Consider the following 12010-nt stretch of genomic DNA (forward strand, 5'->3'; position numbering starts at 1 on the left):
AAAACAAATGTTTTTAAGGGCCAATGTATTAGGGCCGTTAGAATGGTATCAGAGTTAGAGGATTTGGAATTAGAACTTACACAAATACAAAGTTTTTTTAGTGAAAGGGGGTATCCACAGGACATGATGAGTGACATAATTTCCGATATTATGAGGAATCGGGGTACTAAGTATACAGTATTATTAGGGTCTGGAGACATTCAGAATTTGCCAGTGTTGAATAACAATGGTGCAGGACCTGGTTACTTGAGAGCATGTATTATACCATATAATATATGGTCAGATAAAATCAAACAAATAATAGTTCAATTTTGGCACTTGATAAGTACAAATTTTTATTTGGCCAATATATTAGGGAAGAAACCGAATTTTGTATACCGGATGGGTTCCAATATGAAAAAACTACTTGAGCATCCTATTACTGAAATTAAAAACACTGGTGCTGTTTTATATAACAACAAATGCGGGTGTTGCAACTTTTGTAAATTTATGTATAACAAAGGAGATTTTAGGTTAGACAATGGGCACAAAAGTAAGATCAATTGTAAAAAGGGTAATTGCAACACCAGACAGGTTATATATTTAGCCAAATGTGATTCTTGCGAGGCTTTTTATGTGGGTCGTACAGAAAGATGCATTAAAAAACGTATATATAACCATGTGTATAGCATTAAGGTCAAGGATTTCACTAATGCCTTATACAGGCATGTCTATCAATATGGAGAGACACATATGTTCAAGTTTGTAATATTGGAAGTGATACCAAATAACCCTAGGGGTGGTGACATTAAATCTCTTATCGCATACAGAGAAAGTTGGTGGCAACTTTTCTTGGATGCGACTACACCACCTGGACTAAATGACTTTATATCCATCAAAAGCCTCCTCACATAGAGGCTATTTATTTATTTATTTGCATATTTATATATTAACACATAATTTAGTTTTACCAATATTATTCATTAATTTTGTTTTGTATAATGAGTTATTTTTACTTATTTTATCATTCATATATAACAGCTTACATTATGTATTTTATTTTTATTACCACCTGTATTGCTAGTAATTTTTCCATGGTCTGTTTGTGTCTGGACACCATTTGTGTTTTATAACATCAGTTAGGTTATTATAGGGTGACTATCACCACATTATTATTAGTATTAATATTATTATTACTATGATCATCATAATACATAAACTTTAGTAGCAAATTATAATTGTAAATTATAGTAGTAAAATTATAGTAGTAATTTTTAAATCTTAGCAGCGAACATTATACATTAATAGAATATGTGTTTTTACGAGTTCACATAGTTTATGTTAATATGACAATTTAATTTAATATTTAATAATACTTATGTGTTTTATTGGGCAGTTCACATTTGTTGTCAGCGTACATTTTATTTTATTTCATTATATTGCATTATTTTATTATTTCATTACTTTATTATTTGTTTACAATAGTTGATATTATGGCACAAGTATGTGGCTTTAAGACCTGTTTTTTTGGCGCCAAAAAGTTTATTTAGTTGGTTTGAATGCCTCTAGTACGCAGTTCTGAGGAAGACCAATTAACTGGTTGAAAGCGCTAAACTGCTTTAGCGTGGCGTTGCTGTCTGTTCTGTCTAGTTTGTGGCTTATGTTGTGTTACGGGGGAACAATGTTTTTGTGTTTGGGGCGTTATTTGGATTAAATACATTTTTTATCTACGAGACGTCTGTTGGCTTGCTTCGCTCATTGGTGGACACCGGATTGATTTAGGGTTAAAAGAGCAAATATGTAAACTCTGTCCCCATTTCTGGGTCATTGTCCCCCTCATTATGTTATGCTTTGCCCAGATTTCTTGCACTAAGAGATTGAGAGCTATAAGAAATACTATATGTCAAGGCCTGGTGATCATTGTGACATTCCCCACAGACCCAGTAACCTACTGGGCTCGGAGATAAACAGGTCTGCTGTATGTGTTGTGTTACATGGTTTCCTGGCAGGCAATACAGTTGCCAGCCATGAAGCCTCACTTATTTGCATTTAAACGTGGTGCATGGCATGGTGCATGGCATGAATATGCAGTTAGCACTGCTGCTCATCTTGCATCACCAGGGGTGGTCTAGTTGCTACAAATGTCTTTGTAATACTGGATTCTGACTATTTGTTAAAATCCAAAGACTCATAATAATATATTTGTTAGAATATCTGTTCAGCCTTGTAGCATAGTGGAATATTATCTTTGGTACAACAAGGCTTCAGACATACCATTAAAAAGTTAATAATCACAGCCATTTTTTTAATCTACCGGAAGCCTATTTTCACTCAAGTAGAATTAAAAAACTAGAAATGTTGCAGATGAGGTGGTTCTGACCTTAGCAGCAACTTCATTTATGCCTTGATTTCAAAGGATCAATGAAATTAAAACCAAGTAAAAAAAAAAAGTAGTCACCCCACCGTACCAACTCCGAGGGTGGTATAACTAGTGCCCTTTGGCAGGAGACTGCAGAAGAGTGTGCCCAAACATAGTACATGATGGTGCATACAGTCCAAAGTATTTATAGACAGAGGTAAAATTATCTTTTATGTTTTATGCAGTCAAAAAACAAAATCTGCCTATGAGGAAAACCTAAGGCCGGATTCATGAATGCCTGCACTTGGTGCTGCTATTATGTGTATACACTGGATAGCCCACTATTTGGCATTCATTAAACAGTTCTGCATTTTGCACTCACCCTCAAAACAAGAGTAAGCATGGCAATTTGCTAATGAAAGCATAAGTAGTTGAACTGCATGCCAATTAAGCAAGCCAACATGTCGGAGCTATTCACGAACATATAAAGTGATCGTGTACACTCAGTGCTCCCCTTTGCCCTGCAATCCAAAACTCTTTGGAATACAGGCATGATTACACTTAGAGAAAAAAATGTTAGGGGTCGTTGCTGCCATCGTTAAGCTGTATGCACTACAGGCTTTAATTCAAGGTGCTGCTGCTGCTGCTGCTGCTGCTGCCAGATCTCAGCTGAAGTGAAGAAGAAGGGTGTTCAGACCCCATTTGACATATCAGGAACTACATGATACAGAAACTGTATATCAATAAAGGATGGAAAGGTATACAGTAGAGGAAATATGTAACTTCTGCTGCCCTCACCTGAGGCCCTGGGGAAATCATGGAGAACCCATCCCAGTGGAAACATAGGTATATGCAGGGCCATGTATTCTAGCTACAGGTATTTCCCAGAGGCCCACAGGGTATATATTAGGGGTATCATAGGCCACAGTTTCTAGAATCTTACATCAGATTCTAAATGGAATGCTATAACATGCAATAAATCATATCTGTTTCCCACATGTCCCACATAAAACAGCAACAACCATGCATCAATTCTATTCCAAAGCATACTTCCCTGCAGTTCTTGGCTCTGTTAACTGCTAAGTAGTGTGTAATGCCCAAGGGATCATCTACAATGTGTATGCAAGTAATCTTGGCAGTTTTCAGAACTCAAATATATGTCAACTGTACACAAGATTTGCTAGAGGTGACTTTCCCAAGGGCATCTAGTGGGGATGCAGGTTATGTACTGGAACCTTGGCTCCTAACACCCATGAGAGACCAACATAACCTCAATGAGCAAGGATACAGCAATGCCCATGCTCAAACTAGAAGTATAACAGAACTTGTATTTGGGTGGCTCAAATCAAGGTACTGGTGTTTAGACACATCAGGAGGTGCCCTGCAGAAGTAACCTCTGCCAAAATAGTCAGAGTCTGTGCCATGTTGCACAAGATAATTGTCTAGAAGTGGCTTCAACAAGGACAACAAGACCAAGGAACACAGCTTCCAGGACCACAGACATAGCCAACAGTGCAGCAGATATAGATGGGGATAAGTCTGGGGAAGAATCACCACTTGAAAATTATCCTAGCAGGTACAAGTATGCACAAAATACCATGGCTATGGCTAACAGGTAAAGGATAACCCATACAATTAGTACCTAACTGAAAACCTAAGCTTCCAAGTTCATACTGATATTAAAAATTATGCCTGCACAACTCCTCAACCTTTACTTAACCATGTAATGGTAGTATAATGTCAGCATCAGAGACAGCCCCCAAGAACACATCTTGTAGCTGCAGTATTATCCAAGGTAAGTACTGAACATGTAAAAAAAAGAAATATCTCAATGTTTGATTTCGTATACAAATACTTACTTGCCACTAAGATGAAACATGGCTCAACTCCACAGTAATGTCAGCAGTAACTTATTAGTGATTTATACAATATATATATATATATATATATATATATATATATATATATATATATATATATATAATTTTGCCTAATACTGTGCATCACAAATTACATTTAACCAATTTAGATAACCCAACAGTGAGCAGGCCAATGTTAGCCGTCATCTGCACAAGTTTAAGAGCAAGCAACAATTCCTAACTAGTAAGATTGAACTAATAAGAATAATACAATCAATACAAATGCAATCAACAAGTACATAATTAATACTTTACTAATGAACAGGAAACAAAATATTAATGAAACATTTTTTACAATACATTTAATCAAAGGAAATAGCTGATTAAGCAAGCATTAGCTATACAGCCTGTGCATTAGACATAAGGAACCCAAAGTCATAAAGAAATAGGAAGAGGGCAGGGCACATGTGCAAAGGGCAGGGCACAGCCATCATCACTTTACACTGGGTGGGGGATTTACAGGAGGGCAAGCCTAATACCAAGAAAGTGAGTGTATGTGAGTAAGAAGTTAGTTTTTCAGGAAGTATACAATTTCCAGGGCTAGTACTAACAGATTGCTATCATTCAATAGTAATTGTTTATACATGTGAGTGAGATGAAATGGGCAAGATGACCTTTAATGTGTGCGGGTTTGCATGAACACAATCAAAGCACCTTTGCTAGCACTACATCCTTGCATCTTGGACAGGTGTGGGTAGAGCAGTCAGTTCACCATCATTGCCCCCAACCACTTGGACTACTTCTACCGTTAGTGTCACTTCTAGTTCCATGGCCTTAGCTAGAAGTCAGGGTGCTACTTCAACATGAATGATGCCTGCTGGACAAGCTATCATCACAATGACATCCAAGACCATGGCCATGGGGTCTACCATGTCTGTGTTTGGACACTTCAAGCACTGACGGAGCAGTGGAAGTAATGCGACTATGGGATCAGGATCTTGCCTGACCCTGTTAACACCTGATGATGTAAAGACTCTCCAACCATGTGGATACTGACCCTCCGTAGCAGACATTCCATTACAGCACTACCCAATCCAGTGTGCCATTCATCTTGTCCAAGGAGTCACCCACATGGTTCAAGCAGTCTCCCACATCGGAATGCACAACATGTGGTACTTGGACTATGTCTTCTAAGGCCCTGGTATAATGTGCCTGTGCCTCAGTGACAGCCCTAAACATACTTTTTGTGGCATCTACTGACACGCCAACATCAGGAGGAGGGTGGCTGCAGGCTTCCTCCAAGCACCTCTACCAACATCCCTCTGTTTTGCTTCACCCTCATGATGGCTATGGGGTGATGCCATCAGCTCTGCAGCAGGAGTAACTACACTACCCTGATCAGCTGTGTTACCATCAACCTGTCCCATCTCTGAGGGATCCATGTCATGAGTACACGTAGACATATTGACTGTGTCCAAAATATTTGCAGGAGATATGGGAGGGCACAATCTCAATATAAGACCAACCCTCGGCACCCCCAGACTGTGCCTCTTCACCATGACCATTATCAAAGCCTACCAATACTCTGATATCAGCTAATAGACTTTCCATAGTGCTGATGGCAGGATCACCTATGATAACAAGTAATCAACACAACAAAGAGAGAAGCAGAATAAAAACTGATCAAACTTATGTTATGCAAACATAATTTAAGCAATAATAGATGCAAATGCAATTAAAAAAGGACTTTAGTGTATACCTAAGTCTACTTTTATGTAAAGTAATAAGAAAAGAAATCTGCCTACCATGTGCAAGTGGTCATGAAAAAAATAGTACCAGCTGTACCTAGACAGAACAAATTGAGGTGAAAGATGGATCATAAGCATCACAATGAAAATGACACAACAACCAGGAAACAATCCACTGCACATTTACATAATAAGAAACATCTTATTTTCAGTTTCCTTCTCCCTCACTTATTTCCTATCTCAGTCCCTCTTCTCCAACACCCCCTCACTCTCTCGCTTTCTCTCTCTATAGATAGACAGATATACACAAGAGAAATGATTTATTATATGGCATACCTGAAGGTTCAGTGATAGACACACTTTGGTTGTCCTACACCTTAGCACCCACATCAGTGATTATTTGGGAACCTCCTGATGAGCTGTACGGATCTCTAACAGTGGACAGGAACTCCTCTATCTTCGTCAGTGGTGGTTCGGTAGCAGGATGACCACCAGTAGCAATCCATTCCTAGGTAAATTCAGCTGTTTGATGTTTGGCATTTACGATCATGTCATTGGTCAGATGTCTGATTTTCTGACAATCATTGCTATGTCCTTCTACCACATTCATGTCATTGAACCCCCTGCATCCAGATATGGTTTCAAGAGGGCTTGTCAACTCTGGCTATGTCTAACAGGAATGAGACATGTTGCCATAGGGCCTGTATGATCACTTCATTGTCTGCATCTGTGTATGGCAGTTTATGGGGAACAAATGTCTTGGGTGCCATAGGCTTGTATGAGATGAAACACAAGAAGAAAAAAAAGGAAATTAAGCAAAAGGCGAGAGTTAAAAAAAAAAAAAAAAAAATATATATATATATATATATATATATATATATATATATATATATATATATATATATATATATATATATATATATATATATATATATATATATATATATATATTTATTCGGGCATCATGCACAAAATAAATTAAAATGTAAAGCTCTCTATGAGTACACACAGTTAATACAGAAATGTAACCTCCACACAAAACAAAGTAAATTAATACACTAATAAAAGTCTTTAAGGTTGCCAACAATTTTGTAACCCCATACCACATAGCAGCATTACAAAAGCATACAGAAATTAATACAGTTATTTGGATCTCCACTTGTGCTGATGGTAGTAATATCAGAGGCTTAACACATGTGTTGAACTACTAATGTAACCCCCCCTCCCCGACATTACTAATACTGATATAATACATTTTTGGAACAAGTGTTCAGATTCGCAGATAAATGTTTTAACAGTGGCAGGTAACATTTCCTTTAAAAAATATTTTAATTAAAAGAAATAACTGATATACATGACTATTGCAGCAGCAATGGACAAATAATGTAGACAACAAACAATTGTATTGTAAAATTTAATCTATCAGTAGCATAAAAACAAATCTCCTTGTAAAAAAACAGCAACATACCTTTACAGAAAACCAGTTTTGAAAGTAGACAAAGGTATTGCAAGTCAGATAGCAGTATAAAAAAGTCTTTGGATCCAAACAGTCTCCCCTACTATGTTATAAGTGCCTTACTTACACAATTATGTGGTTTACTATCATTTTGTCTATCACAACTTGTGCAATTTTCATTTGTGCGAAAATGTAGATTCGCACTATGTAAACATCAATACCACAATGTCGAACCGTACAATAGCAAATGCAATACAGCATTTGCTGTTGTAAGGTTCGACATTGTGGTACAGCTTGCACTATAGTGGGGATTGGGAAATGTACCCTTTCCCTCACTATAGTGCGACCCCGGAGTTTGTATATTAAAGTAGAAGGGGTGCGGGGTGTGCAGGGGAGCTTGCCCCCCTGCAAACATGTTATTTACTGCGCAATGCACAGTAATATTATTCCCAGAAGTGTGGTGACTCTTCGAAAATGTCAACGTTGACATCTGCAGTCACCACACTTTGACTTTATTGCTGTTCGTTCTTTTGATTTTCGTGGTTGTGGTTCAACATAACCACAATTCGCTGTTGTGTGATCTGTTTAATTGATAGTAAACTGATTATGTTATATAGTACAGATTCAGCAATGTAAATATGTAAATCAAGTTTCAAATCATTTGTGTTTCTGAATCACACAATCTGCTTGGAAGAGAAACATGGTGTGAGAATCTACATGAGGCTATGCACATGCCTTAGCGGTACAAGAATGAGCATTTTAAAGTGTTGCTTGCTAAGGGCTTGCAGGTGTGAGTCCTTAGTGCAACTGCAGGAATAATTACATTTTCACAGTATATTTACTTAGGGTGAGCCAGGAGGAATAGAGTTAACAAAAAGTTAGGGGCTTACAGTGACAGACATAGGAGAGAACCCCTTTATAACATTTATAATACTAAATACTTACCATCCAGATGTGCCTCTGAGTAGAAAATTGTCTATGATTCATTTTTAATAATAAAATATAACATATAAAAAGATCTCCAAGTGACACTGCATTTATGTCAGACTACCATAAAAACCAGAATGTTCACGGCTGGAGTGCGGGGAGTGCCTTCTGTGTAGAGTCTGCATGTCCTCCCCGCGGTTGGGTGGGCATTTGAAAGACATGTGTAAATGGGCATACCTTCGTTGAAGGTTAAACGTCGAGCTGGCACCTCGGCGTTCGTGAAACTCTACTGTCAATCATTAGCGGACCAGAGTTCCGCTGTGGCAACCCCTAACTGGGAAAAGCCGAAAGACAAACAAACAAAAACCTGAATAATACCCACAAAAGAAAAGTAAAAAAAAAAAATGTAGTATTGAAAATAGTTTTTGCTATTGTGGCAGGAATTATTAGCTTAACTGTTGCAGATATATCATTCATCTACACATTTTCTGGGAATTTACAAAAGACAACTATGAAAAAAGGCTTACGTAGGATCTTTAATGTAAAGTGATACAATGTCACCTCTTCAGTATATGTAAGTTACTTTTTCTTATTCATAAATTTGTCTGTTGTATGTGGCAAACAATGAAACTAGTCTCAAATGTGTCATGTTAATGACTTGATATCAAGGATAAAATCTAGATGTGTTGCTTTTGTGCCATTAGTAAGACAATTTACGTTGAAAGAACATCACAAAGAGATACTCTAAAAAAGCCTTTTTTTTTCATCCTTGTTGTACTGCTTGGCTGCCTTCTGTAGCACAGACAATCCTATCACTGGTACAGGGCCATCAACATTCTGGATAGTACTGAGTGAAAAAATTCAGCTGTAATTATTCCTATCTTTATGGTACACAATGTGCAATTAGAGTGAATTTAGAGAGAGAGAACAGGTAATGCAAGGTTCAAATCATGTTTACAGAAATTTTAATGAGTGATTCAAAATGCGCATTGACACAATTTTTTATGCAAATAAGTTGTTGGAAACTTAGTTATTCTCAGTATTAATAATGTGTGATATGCATGATAAGAAATATGACATTTTCTAAATTGTGATATACAAAAACAGTAACATGATGTGGAAAACCGTATTATATAGGGGATCTATATTAGAAGCACGAAAAGACAAAACCGCAAATGCTCACATTAGCGAAAATGCCGGGAAATGAAAGGGTGTTTGCGGGGTCGTGGTACAGTGAGGAGTGGGATATTTTCCCTTTCCTCACTGTAGTGCGATCTCGGAATTGGAATATATAGTTAGCGGGGGGTGTGGGGGGTGCAGCCCTCCACAATACCAAGTTCGATTACCAGCATTTTCGCTCATGTGAGCGTTCGCTAAAGATAACTTTCGGTTATCTAATATAGACCCTTATACAGGATGGATTACATAAGCATATCTCACAAGTAGTAATCCTGACAGTCAGAAATTTCCTTTGAAATGATGTCAGTGTTAATTGCATATAACTGTGTCAATAATGAGCTAATGTAATTTTCTGTTGTGCCCCCATTCTGAAGAACTGACATTAAATGAAAGCATTAGGATGTGCAACAGAAATGTTACTTGTGATGTAAGCAGAATTTAAATGGATGAATGTGTCAGGTTAATCCTATAAGTGCTTTAACTTTTGCTAGATATACCCTTTAAATTGATCTATTTTTACTAATAAATTATTTATATAATTATTTTATTGCAGTGTTTTTGCCTTTTGCATTTAAGTGCCACTTGGCAGTGCACAGTGGTGGTTCACTAATAAAAGCAAAAATGAAAAATATAATTTGGACTGCCTTTTGTTTCACAAATGAGATTGGTGCAGGTGCACTGCCATCAGCACTCTGGACAGTACTAAGTGAAGAAAAACACCTGTCAGCTACTTATCCTTGTACCGCAAGGTGTAACTGCAGTGAGTATAGGGAAAGAGGACAAGTAATGCAGGGCTGCAGGCTTCAAATCCAATTTACAGATGCTTTTACTGAGGGATCATAATGACATTTTGTCACAACATTTTGATTAGAAATGTAACACTTAATACAAGTGAGTATAATAAATATGTTTTGTGCAACAATTGCATCATTAATGCTTGCTAGTTAGTCCAAAATAATGTCAGTAGATTATGTTAAACATGACAATCATGATATTTAATTTAAAATGCTCTTGTATTGGTATGATGTGCATGATAGTTTTATTGTAATTATGATTTATCAAATATCATAACTATGTTTTTATGATAGTTATTGTTGTTTGTCTTTTTCGGCTTTTCCCAGTTAGGGGTCGCCACAGCGGAACTCCGGCCCGCTAATGATTGGCAGTAGATTTTTATGGTGCCGAGTTGCCAGCCCAACGCCCAACCTTCAGCGAAGGCATGCCCATTCACACATGTCTTTTGGAGGCCACTTGACTGCGGGGGGGACATGCAGACTCCACACAGAAGGCACTCCAGCCGTGAATCAAACAGGAGAACCTCTTGCTGTGAGGCAACAATGCTACCGAATACCCCAACATGTATTACTCAGGTCATGCAAATCCATGCATTTAAAATGTATTTGCAGCCGCAGCTATGACCTTTTACATACAAATGTAGTACCATGACTACTTAAAGTCACACATGCAGGCATCTGTTAAGTACATCTCCATTCATTTGTAAATTAGTATAGCTCAAATTAACACTCAAAAAAGAAATTCTCCTGTGGAACTGACAGTCAGGTAATAAGCAAATATTATTTTCTTCTAATGGGTTCAACTGCAAGATGGTACTACACAATTTTACAAGTGTGTAAGCCCCAGCTGCCCAATATATTACATTTCATACTGTTTAACTTCAACCAGCAACTGTTATAATAAACACCATAAAGCATGGAACAGACAGTTTGTGTAAATGGGGTAAGCATCACACATGGCCAAATCTCATTTCTATATTTCACATCTTCACTGATTTTTGAAGTAAGCATTGCCAATGTGTCTACCAAATCATTTTTGTCGTTTCAGTTTTACAATTGCAATTGGCAAGGCTGTGGTTGTTACATATGAGATCTCTAAAGGGTGCCAATTCGGACACATAGTTCTAGCTGGGGTACTGTAGACATGGCTGATGAAGGTGAGGATGGTGCTCCATTTAGAGTACAAAGGTGGAGTGTTGAAGCATCTATGATTTTTGTGGCACTCCTCATCAAGTGCTACAGCTGTAGGCTGCTGCAGGAAGATTATATAGGGTCTCAGTATAAGAATGAGGATTGGAATAGCTTGGCCAAGGCTGTCTGCAGTACAACTGGCATTCCATTCAGTGGGGAACAATGTTGTCACCATTACAGTGATATGAAGAGGTACAAGCAGGAACTCTTGAGATGGAGGAATTTCAGACTGCAAACACCCCCTCAGTTGCAAAAGTATAGTGGCCATTACAAGTAAATGATATAGCTGGATTAGCCAACCAACACAGTTATTTGTTATGCTTTCATATTATCTGTATTTGTTTTCTTTTCTGTACAGCTGTTGAAGATATACTACAGAACTGTGAGGCACATCAGTAGAGGCTGGCTCATCTCAGACAGGCAGCATTTTTTTTTGTCAGTCAATTTAAACTAGGGAGATGTAGTGGATCAATGATGTAGTTAAAGATAGATAGATAGATAGATAGATAGATAGATAG

The sequence above is a fragment of the Protopterus annectens genome, chromosome 2.part2 (assembly GCF_019279795.1).
Source record: "Protopterus annectens isolate FY-2018-M chromosome 2.part2, PAN1.0, whole genome shotgun sequence".
NCBI classification, from domain to species: domain Eukaryota; kingdom Metazoa; phylum Chordata; order Ceratodontiformes; family Protopteridae; genus Protopterus; species Protopterus annectens.